This window comes from Prionailurus viverrinus, chromosome B2, assembly GCF_022837055.1.
Source record: "Prionailurus viverrinus isolate Anna chromosome B2, UM_Priviv_1.0, whole genome shotgun sequence".
Classification (NCBI taxonomy): Eukaryota; Metazoa; Chordata; class Mammalia; order Carnivora; family Felidae; genus Prionailurus; species Prionailurus viverrinus.
Window position 1 is genome coordinate 30983432 of NC_062565.1, and position 11605 is coordinate 30995036.

Here is an 11605-nt window from a genome sequence, read left to right on the forward strand (position 1 = left end):
CCAGTACAGAGAGCCCCATGCACAGGGATAGGTATTAATCTTGGCTCTGGCAAACACACTCCCTGTTGGTCTAGAAGTTAGCCAACCTGGACAGTAGCAGTTCTTCAACAAAGGATTGCTGAATCTGGGCCTCTGTTTGTCCCCATGCAGGGTGGGTCAGTGTACCGGTACCTGTCCTGTATTTCTGGTTCTGGTTATGCTGTTGCATTCCGGATAATGGGGGTGCATATCCAGAAGATAGGGCAGAGTCTGCTGGGATTGTTTTTTGTAAGCTTTCACTTTCAAATGGTGCAGGAGTCAGAGAAGGGTGGATCCTCCTGTTTGGGAGCACTTAGAGGGGGCTCAGGACCCTGTTTTGGCTCAGACCCCTGCAACCTGTTCAGGTTCTGCTTCCCCTCTCATCTGGGAACCACCTGCCTCTCAGGCAAGAAGACCCTATGGCACCCAACGTTGGATTTGGAAGCAGGGTTTGGGGCTCAGAGAAGCTGACTGCAAGTGCAATCTCTGAGAGCAGATCTGGGGTCTGCTGAGATCTCACACTACTGAGTTAGAGACATTCCAGAAGTCTCAGCTTTCTAAGCAGGTAAGTTGGGTCTGAGGATACTTTTGGCCAATAAAAGGAAAGGTGGGAGCAGCTGGCTTTGAGGAAGTGGCTGAGCTTATGGTGAGGGTGTTGGTGCTGGGTAATAATGAGGCTCTGAGAAGACCCAGGACAAATACAGTGATGCCTGCACTTCATTCATTTATTGACATTTGTGTAGCACTACATCCTTGCATGTTGGGGTGAGATCCCGTTACTATCCCCACTTGACATTGAGGAAACTGGGGCAGAACAGGTCAAGAAACTAGCCTAAGGCGGTTGCCTAGAGAGTGGCTGAATATGGCCACTAGAAAGTCAGCAGTCACCTCCAGAATCTGTTCTTCTCAGTACTATTTGCTGCCGGACCCCGACTCCACCCAGCAGTAGGTGGTTTGAAGCCCCTTTTTGTCTGACCAGGACTCATTTTATTATTTCTGTGCTCTCTCTCTCCTGGGATCCTCTTTTTATTTTTTTTTTTTTAAGTAAGCTTCACACCCTCTGCCAACATGGGGCTAGAGCTCATGACTTGAGATCAAGACCTGAGCTGCAATTAAGGGTCAGCTATTTAACCGACTAAGCTACCCAGGCAGCCCCCTCCTGGATTCCTTTGTCCTGAGGCAGAAACTCCTCAGAGATATAGAGGATGAGGATCAACTTTTCATTGGGAATTGATGGAGCCCTCTGTTGGGAGTAAGGCCAGGTCCTTTGTCCTGAGCAGCAACAGGTTGGGGGGAGGTGGGAGCTGAAATTTGGGTGAACTCAATAAGCAAAGGGCCTCAATACAGGATGCGTGTGGTGGGAACCACAATGTCCTTGAGGAGGATGTCGTCTGACTCTCATGCTTCTCAGTGGTTCCCTGGTCATTATTAGGGGGCAGTAGAAGAACAGCACACAGGACCTGGCGGGTCCTTCATGGGCAGGGGCCTGAGTCTGGGCCTGTGTCCCTGGGCATCTCTGGTGGTCTGTGACTCATACAGACTTGAAGGAGGCCCTATGCTAAGGCAGGAGGGTTCTGGTCCTATGGGCAGAGCAGTCTGTGAAAGCTTTCCGAGGGACTGGGAGGGGTTTCTTGGTACCAGGGTTGTGGGGGCCCATTAGCATAATGACTCTTCTTGTTCTGGGGATTATTATCAGCCCTGAGCCCTTCTGTCTGTTCTGTGGCCCAGAGCTGTGGGTGGCCCTCCTCATCTCTGTAGGTGTTCTCCTGCCTCCTGCTCCTGAGGAAATGGAGGATTGCCGCAGAGGCTCTTTGCTCTCCCATCTCACCTCCTTGCTTCTCTTCTTCCAGTTGCCTGCTGGGGGGTCTGCAGGTAAGTGTGTCCCCATCCCCCTTCCGGCATCTCCCTTGGGTGGGCGAGAGCCTCTGGGAGCCCTGCTGTGTCTCCATCAGGACAGATGGTTATTGGTGGAGGCCCTGGCTGTAGGAACGTTCTGGTGATCCCCCAACTGCTAGTTGTAACTAAATATTAAAGAAGATGGTTTGCGAGGGCAATGGCAGACCTCCCAAGGCTTTGTGTTCTGTCTCATGGAGTTTGGTTGCAGAGCTGAGGAAATTTTCAACAGAGCAGTGGAAGGAGGTATTTTGGGTAGGAGTTTTGCTTTGACTGCTGTAAGGGAGGGTATATGCAAGGTGGCAAACCTGGAACAAACATGTAGTTACGGGGTGGAGAGGTGTCTGAATTCACGTAGGGGCAATGAGATAGAAGAGGGGTTTCCAGCGTCAGAGAAGTTGGGAAAGTAGACCCAACTGAATGAGTAGCTTTGGAGACAGGAGTTTGGAGGGGGAAGAGGGGACTGCAGAGACTCCCAAGGTTTCTCTTTGGCAGTTTGTTGTTTAGCAGTAGAAATATTGATAACTGTGTGTTAGTTACCTATTGTGACAATGTGTTAGTTGCCTATTGTGAGTGTGTTGTCTCAGAAAGCTGACGCAGAAAGCTCAGGGGCATATAGCAACAACCATTTAATTAATCTGTGCATTAAAGCAGTTCACCTCATCTGGGCTGTGTTTGGCTGATGCTTTTTTCTTTTTAATTTTTTTTAACATTTATTTATTTTAGAGAGAGAGAGGCAGAGCATGAGCAGGGGAGGGGGAAAGAGATACAGAATCTGAAGCAGGCTCCAGGCTCTGAGCTGTTTCTTAGCACAGAGCCCAACGCGGGACTTGAACTCACAAACTGCAAGACCATGACTGAGCTGAAGTCAGACGCGCAACCGACTGAGCCACCCTGGCGCCCCTGTGTTTGGCTAATCTTAACTGGGCTTACTCATACATCTTCGGTCATGTAGGGGAAATATGATTAAACACAAAATCTCTCAACCTGGAAATCCTTTTCAGAAAGATAGTAGGGAAAGAAAACATTTTTTATCATTGCATTAGCATTAACCAGATTGTGTTGTGCATCACAGAGAATCTACCAAGGGATTGCAAAGACAGAAGAAATCTCACCCTTTTACATAGCCATGCAGACACAACTCATTACATACATGTTCTCTGGATAAACAGGTATTAACCTTCAAGTAAGTGGATGTGACAGCAATATTTGTCACAGTTCATTCCAAGTTTGCTTGGTAATTGGGGTGACCAACTCTTGGCTTCATCCAGAAAAAAAAAACCCAAGTTTCCTATCTTAATGACAGGAGATGGTGTTACACTGGAATCATGGTACCCACTGATATTTGGATCTCAGGAATGGGGACAGAGGGGTGCTGTCCTTCTTGACGTTAACAGTTCAGAGAGAGGGCTCCCTGGTTCTTAAGAAAGACATTCTTGGACCTCAAAGCTGGCAAAAGACCTATCTAGTTTTCACAAAGGACTTATATACATTTCAAAGAGGGGAGAAAGCCTCTGAAATCACAAATTTCGTAAAGTAAATGCTGTAAGTAATAGGATGGGAAGGGACTTTCTTCCTCTATTTTCAACAGGGACAATAAACTTCTTACCTTTTTTTTGTCCTTACAGTGGACTTTGGTTGTGTTTCATCCCATGGGTGTTGTTCAGCTGGCTGTTGGCTGATTGATCTAGGAGAGTTTTAGCTGGAAAAGTTTTGCTAGACTGAGCATGTCCTTCCTGTGTCAGAGGCCAAGGCAAAGGCACAAGCAGTTTCTAGCCTCTGCTAGAGTCACATTCCTTGAACTCTCAGGGACTGAGTCAAGGTGCATGATGGAACCCAGAGGCAGAGTGTGAAGGCACTAAAAATATGTGGCAGAAGCTGAGATAGATAGATGTAAAGGAGGCTGAAGGATTAGGGATATGTTCATCGTCAGACTATCACAGATAGGGCCAAATATGAATTTGTTCAGGATTTGAGTTTGAAACATCTGTGAGGAATTCTGGCAGAGCTAACCCCCAGGGATGTGGATATTAGGGAGATAGCTCAGGAAGTTGGTAGGGTTTTCGATGGTGGAAGCAGATGCCCCGGAGCGTATGTGAGGTGAGAAGAGCAGAGAAGGATGTAACCTGGGACCAAATTCCTCTTTCTGTCACTAGGGGTAATGGACATGCCACTCTCATGGTTGGAGAGAAGAGCCCTGCCCTCTGTGCCCAATGCAGGACCCCATGCTCCTTCCTTCTGTTCTCTATGGCAGGGCCACTGCTTTGCTCCCTAGGGAGCCCCCAGAATGCATGCTGCCCCTGGAGTTATGCACAGGAAGACTCTGATGGCATCCCCGGTTTCTGGAAGGCCTCCCTGTGCTCTCCAACTTCTCTCTTGCAGACGTGGGCTCTGTCCCCAAAGTACACATCACCTGGCCAGAGAGGGACAGGGTTTCAGTGCACAGCCTTGGAGTGGCTCCCAAAGCCCCACGTGCAGTGGAGGTCCCTCAGTAGGGAGAAGTTCCTGGCATTCTCAGAGACCCATGCTCAAGATGCTAAAGGGCTGTTCAGTGAGGAGGCTGCCTGGTGGTGAGTGACAGGTCTCCAGGCAATATGACCTGCTCGGTGCTTAGCCTCATCTGACCTGCCGACCATATTGCCAGCTGTTTTGCCTTCAATGCAACTAGTTCTCAGTCAGCACCTGGAAGCCACAAACCAGGTATACTTATGTTGAAACCTTGCCGTTGTACTTCACCATTCTGCTCTTTGCAGCTTCATTCCCCCTTTATGCTTTTTGTTTTAATTATTTTTACTTATGCCATTTTCTCCTCTGTTGGCTTTAATAATACTAGATCATGTTTCTTGATTTCTCTATTAATTATAGTATTTTTATTATTTGTTGACTACCCTTGAGATTCAGCTTTATTTCTTTCCTTTTTTTTCCTTTTCTTTTCTTTCTTTCTTTTTTTTTTTTAATTAAACTGTGTCCCGAGCTCCACCAGGTGAGGGTCCAATGAGGTTGTGCTGAGCTGACATTAATATTTTCTTCAGCAGGACAGGAAGGAGTCAGTCCTGCACAAATCTGAGCATATGCAGCCTGGCAAAGGTCACAGGAGTGCAGATGCTGGGAGGCAGAAGTTGGTGTTGTCAGAGTGGAGGTTAGAAAGGAGGCTAGGAAGGCTGGAGAGAGTTAGGGAGGAGAGCAGAGAGGGAGAAGGAGGAGGGCCAGGGCCTGGGGCAGGATGACATTTTCAGCACTCTGCTACTAGTGCTGTATGACCGTATTTCCCCACACTTAGTGGCTTGACCCACAAACACTTACTGTCTCACAGTCCCAGGGAACCAGGAATCCAGCAGCACTCAGCTGGGGGCTCCTACCAGAGTCTCTCAGGAGTTTGGGGCTGTTGTCAACACCGAGGCAGGCCTTGCTTCACTCAGAACCCCTGAGCTCACTTAGGTGTGTTAGCAGGGTTCAGTCCACATCAAAGGCCTGAGTTCTTCTCTTCTGTTGCTGTCTCTCAGTGCTAGACCACATGCATGTGTCTGTGTCATGACTCAACATAGAGGCCTGTTCCCCAGTGTGAGGATCTGAGAGACAACACAGGTCAGAGTGAGCACGTGGCTGGGCACTGAGAGTTTATAACCAAACCTTGGAAGGGGCTTTGGGTCCTGTTGCCATCTTCTGTAGAATAGAAGTGAATCACTAAGTCTAGGCCATACTCCAGAGGAGGGAGTTACACAAGGACATGTATACAGGAGGTGGGGATCTCAAGGAGCCACTGAGGGGAAAAGATGAGGACCCTGACAGGGTCAGTGCCTTTTCCAGAATCACAGGGACTGGTCAAAAGGCAGAACCAAGCATGAATCTAGCTCCATGTCCTTAAAGTTGGGGTTCTGGCTGCACCCAGGCTTTCTGAGGGGGTCTGGAAAAGGTTGTGTTATTGTACCTGCACAGACATGGAGATGGTGTGGGGGTGAGGGTGAACAGGAGGGTGACAGGAGGCATTCCAGCACATTCTTGTCTGAGGAGGACCCCAGGTCAGGGCAACCCACTGAGTGCACCCCTGTCCACATTGCACCCAGTGGAGAGGGAGAGAATGGCAGAGCCTAGAGGTAAGGGTGGGTTCTGACCTTCTAGGCCAAAGCTCCAATCCATTCTGTCTGGTTTGCTTTGGAAATTAGCCTATGATCTTGGGAAGCTTTTGCCCACCCTTCCCATATTCTGGGTCTCCAGAATGTGAACACTGGTACACACACACACACACACACACACACACACACACCCCAGTAAGGACGGTGGGGTGGGACCTGAGGAGCTGCAGGTTCAGAGGTGGTGAAGAGATGACGAAAATACGGTTGGAAGCATTTCTTATGTGTGATACTACTCCTCCAATTTCATAGGTATCATCCCAAATATGCCTGAGGACATCCCGAGGAAGTACATGCTAGAATAATCTCCATTGCACAGGAAGGACACAGACCATCCCTGAAGGGCACAATGGCTTATCCAGGGTCAAAATCAGGTAAGAATGAAGACTTGTGTCTGAACCTAGATGTGTCTCAAAGTTAGGACCTGGATGCACCCAGACCTTCCCAGGGGACTGTAGAGAGTAGCGTATTGGTGTAACTGTGTACAGATGAGACATTTCATGGAGAAAGGGGGTGAGAAGCCAGCAGCCCAGGGCTCTATTTGCATAGGTGTTATCCTGGAGGGGACTCGGGTAGGTGATCCTAGGCAGTGAAGTTACTGCCTTGACAACAGACCCCAAGAGAACTTGGAATCCCCATAACCAGGCACCCATATTCTAGTATAGTCCCACACCAGGCTCACTTGGCTGGAGACACTTGATAGTAAAAAATGTTTGCTTGCTGTTCTTTCTTTCTGGAGCTCTGGCTTCCAGAGACCCCAGTGGGGAAGATGTTTCAGATGCTGTGGATGTTGGCTCAAATGTCACTCCCAATGCCTCAGGCTGTTTTTCTGAAGGCCCCGTAAAGTAATACAGAGCAGCCTAGGGAAGGCCAGTTCAGCTCAGGGCACCTCTTCGAGCCATCCCTGGGCAGCCCTATTCCCTCCTCTTCAGTTTCAGGGAAAGAGGGACATGTGAGGAGGTCCTGCCTGGGGCTAGGGAAGGTTGGAGGGCAGTGGGTAACCTGGTGGCCCCATCATGTCCACACCAATGTCATGGTGGGTGGGTGGAAAAGGGATTCCTGAGGTGCTTCTTTCCTGTGCAAGGGTTAATCCAAGGTCCTTGTGCATGTATCTTTTTCCTCCTTGGTGGAAGTCTGTGCACACTGTGATGTAGTGTGTCTGGAATGGAGTCACATGGGTCTGAGGGCCAGTAAAGGCAGCCAGTCAGGACTCTGAGGCCTCCTGCCTATCTGCTGCACTGTCTTTACAGAACTGCACACCAGAGATGGGGCAGGAGTTGAGTGATGACATCCTCTGCTCAACTTCCGTGAAGGACAGGAATATGCCCCACACCACCAACAGGATGCAGGACCGAAGCGGCTCAGGGGGAGTGCAGGTACCAGGGAGACCCAACAGCCAGGGCCCAGATGTAGCAAAAAGATCCCAGGGCCCAGAAGCCACACTGCTACTCCCCTGAGCCCCTTTGTAGACTTCTGCTCCCAGATGAATCTGGATCCCCAAATCCTCCTCAAATTTGCCTTCCCGGCCCAGCCCCTGCCATGGCCAGATGCAAAGTCACTGTCCACTTATTTGTAGGAATATCACAAAAGAGACCTGAAGTCATTTCACATCTCATCTGGTCTAGAGTATTTTTTCACTGTTGTATGTATTTTCCTAACTCCTGTTCTCAGGTGTCCCTGTTGGCCTGACCATCCTTGCACACCTTCTCCAAATCTGGCACATGATCATCATGAGTAGGGAGATTTTTGCCAGAAGGGACATGGGGCTCATGGTATTTTGTCTGCTGCTCTGCAGTTTGGTTGCCAAGGAACACATCCCTGAGGCTCCTCCAGGTCAGGAGTAGGGGCCTCTCTGGGCTATACAACATTCCAGAAGGGAGATGTGTTACCACACCCATTTAGCTCTTCACTGATGTGGGACTTTGACATGATTCCCTTTTGTTGCCATGTTACAGTGCTCACTGGACATCCTACATGACCTATTACCCTAATCCCTCTAGCCCCAGGAAATGCCTCTGCCTTCTCTTCTCTAGAATGGGCTGTGTTGTCAGAAATCACACGGATGATGCTGTTGATGCAGGGAGGTGCTGTCAATACTCAGCTAACAATCTGACCTGAAATACTCACATGTTCAGTCACTATCCACCTCAAATTCTAGTTTTAACGCCAAAATCCTTTTTCCTACTGTGGGTACCTATGTTTCAGTCTTGCCACAAGCCACTGAAGGCTTGGGGATTTGTTCTGCATTCTGTCCCCTAACCCTCCTGGTGGCCAGTGTGCTGCCTGACTCTGTGTCCCTCCTCTGTTCCACCTCAGGGTAAAAATGCCTCAACCGTGAATAAGAATGAGACCAGTGTGATGTGGACCATCCAGGCAGGCTTGCTGGATAAGCAAGTGTAGCATCCTGTGCCTGTCTTCCTGGGCAGAGACCGCTGCCCCCCCCCACCCCCATGTCTCCATGTTCCTGGACATGTACAGAACTTTTCCACTACTGAAAAGGTGCTGGATCTGTTGATTCCAAGGTGAGCACCCTGCCTCTCCACAGCCCCACTGAATTTGGTCACTTACAAGCTTTGAGTCTTGGGAATGTCACCAAACCTCCCCAAGTCTCAGTCTGTTCCTCAGATGGGGGCAGAGTTATTATAGGGACCCAGTGGGGCCCTGCAGGGAAAGTGCACCTGGCATTGTGGAACGGTCTGCTGGCAGGGCTGTGGCTGTGCTGGGTTATTACTGTCCTCTTCTCCATGATGACGTTTCTGCCTCATCTGTCACTGTCACCAGGTCTTGAGCTGGGCCATTTTCCCATTTGAAAAGGAGATTTGAGGCTCCATCTGGGGGTCTGAATCCTGGCTGAGACCAGAGCAGGGATCCCTGGGGGTGAGCAGGTGGCCCCAGGCCCACTCAGATATCTGTGATGGTGCTAGTTGAGGCCCATTCATTCATCAAACATACAGGAAGCTCCACCAGATGCAGACACTTCTTTAGGAGCTGACTGTCATCCAAGGCACAGAGCAGACAACACCCTGCCCTCTAGGGCTCCATTCTACACAGGGGTCAGTGACACTAGGTATGACAAGAGGTAGCATACACAGGACAGGTCATATGATGCCCTCCTGGCCTCCTCTAGGTATGGATGCATCCTTCCTGAGATGGGATGAAGATGGCAGACCCCTGGAGCAGCAGAAAATGTAAGTGGGCTTTAGATAATGCAGGAGGGTCTTCCCCCTCCAAGAGGGCAGCAGGGGGGGGCAGCGAGTTGGAAGGGCTCTGGACCCTGCATCCGACACATCTGCGATTCCTCTGAGCGGGCAAAGGTCTGAGGGCTTCTCCTGGAAGAGGAGAAAGGGGTTCTAGAGAGCCGTAGATGAGGTGTGGGCAGAGTGGGACAGCAGAGGAGGCCAGAGGACAGAGTCACCTCCTAAGAGAGTCCAACCCCATCCCTTCCCACTCCCAGTCCTGCCTCCACCCCCATCCTGGGACCCAGAAAAAAAGGTGTGGGGAGCATCACACTCACCAATCTGGTGGCACTTCAACGGTGGGTGCTCAGCAAGTGCTTCGGAGACCCAGTGAGGGCTCAGGGACCAGATGTCCCCCACCTTGTGGGAGATTAGGGTCAGTGGGGGGACACCCACATGGATGCGAAGTGAGTAAAGCAACATGTAGGCGGAGGAGGTAAAGTTTGAGGTATTAGGAGGGTCCTGAGAAGCCCTGCTGAGAGACGGGTTCCTCTGTTTCCTATTTGTTCCGATATTCATGGAGCACTGGTGTATGCAGTGAGGACAATGAACCGACCAGACACCACCCCTCCCTGCCCACATGGAGTTGAATTCCAGCAGGAAGTAGGCAGGGAGACAGAGCAAAGAGTCCTTCTCCAAGAAGGACAGAGATGGGCCCATCATTGGTTAAGGGCTCCCATTCAAAATGGCTTTTTGCCAGACTCTCCTCAGTGACCAGGACTATCTTCTTAGCAGGAGTGCCCAATCAGAAGTGGACAAGGTTTGGGACCAGCCTCTGGACAGCTGGAGACATAGGAGCCCAGGTTCCCACTGGGTGCCCTGAGACATCAGTCTTGATTCTTCTGCCCACTTCTGTATCTCCAGGGCCATCTTCTCCATTCTGGGCACCTGGATGGCCCACTCCCCTGAGGATTTTTTCCAACCTGCAGAATTTCCCTGCCTGAAGATGCTGCTGGCATACATGGGGCTTAGCATGCTGGGCTCACACCTGGAGCACCATACGTCTGTTTTCCTCTCATAGCTGGGACACATGGAGCCCAATGAGCCAGAGGTTGAGGGTGAGGAGAACTCAGGGTGGGCGATGTGAGCATGTGGAGGGGACAGGGTAGGCCACACAGAACAAGTATCCTTAGGCTGTGTTTGGATCAGGAGCCGTGAGTAGTCTCAGATAACTGTCCCCATGGTCTGCCATCTGGGGAGACTTCCTGGGGGTGGGTTCTTGGACTCAGAAGACATTGACTGGTGGGAGAGGTTTCCTTTATTTGGAAGAGACATGGAAAGGCAATCATGGTGATGATACTTTCTCTTCTTGAAGCTATAGCACCCGTTCCGGAGCAGGATCCAGAACCAACTCAAGAGCTAGCCCCAGCTCCCACTGTGGTGCCTGCTGCAGCTTCAGAGCCCGAGGTGGCTGAAGCCATCACTCCTGCTGGAGCTCAGCAATTAGGAAAAGCAGTGACCCTCCCTGCAGTGTCAGAGCCAGTGCAGGTGGTAGTTATAGCTCTGATTCACTGTCAGGAGCTGGAAGAACCACCTGCACCTTTGGCAGCCCTGGAGCATGAGCAGGCCCCAGCCCCAGCTACTGGGGTTACGGAAGGACTAGAACAACCACTTGCTACAGCTGAACAACCAGCCTCAGCTCCCAAGCAGTGGCTCGTGTCGGCTGCAGCCCCAAAGGATGGCTTCCCCTCCCCTGTCGTTGCTTTTTTTTTTTTTGAAATTTTTGTTTTTTTTTCAGATATGGAATGGCTTAGTGTATTTTGTTTTATAAGTAAAGTATAAATTGACTTCAAGTAAAGTTTGACTCTGATCCTTTTAAATTGGATGTTGAAGTGTCATTAGGTAGTTTGACAATGTTATACAACCATGACCACTAGGTATTGCTAGAACACTTCCATCACAGAGACACCTGTGCTACTGATCGGTCACTGCTCATTTCCTCACCCTAATCCCTGGAACCACTGGTCTCTCTGTTTCTGTTGCTTTACCTCTTCTGGGATTTTCATGTGCATGGAATCATTCAACATGGCCTTTTGTGTCTGGCTACATATAATGACGGTGATTAATAATTCTTGAAATTTAATGAAAATAACATTTTTATTACAAAGGAATATCCCCCAAAGAACATAGATTATGTGAAGCCCCAAAATGAACTATCTTCATTATGTGGCATAGGGACACCTTTTGTAAGTAAGTTTGACTCGAGAGCCACAAATCACAAGAGAAATGTCTGGACCAGTAAAATACCTGTAAAACCTTTTATTTTCCCGGACAGGCCACGTTTAAATTAGGCTATTGGACATAGTATAAAAATACCACAATAAAATA

The 11605-nt window shown here is 49.7% G+C and overlaps 1 long non-coding RNA gene across 2 annotated transcripts; it reads left to right on the forward strand.

Annotated features, from left to right (window-relative positions):
• Window positions 1-5617: 5617 nt before the first annotated feature.
• Window positions 5618-11027, forward strand: LOC125165857 (uncharacterized). 2 transcript variants are annotated; one of them, XR_007152243.1, is made up of 6 exons: window positions 5618-6415; window positions 7292-7417; window positions 8358-8563; window positions 9169-9229; window positions 10142-10335; window positions 10593-11027. It is a non-coding gene; the product is annotated as an uncharacterized LOC125165857 (long non-coding RNA). The 2 variants fall into 2 exon arrangements; XR_007152244.1 differs by lacking the exon at window positions 9169-9229.
• The last annotated feature ends 578 nt before the right edge of the window (window positions 11028-11605 follow it).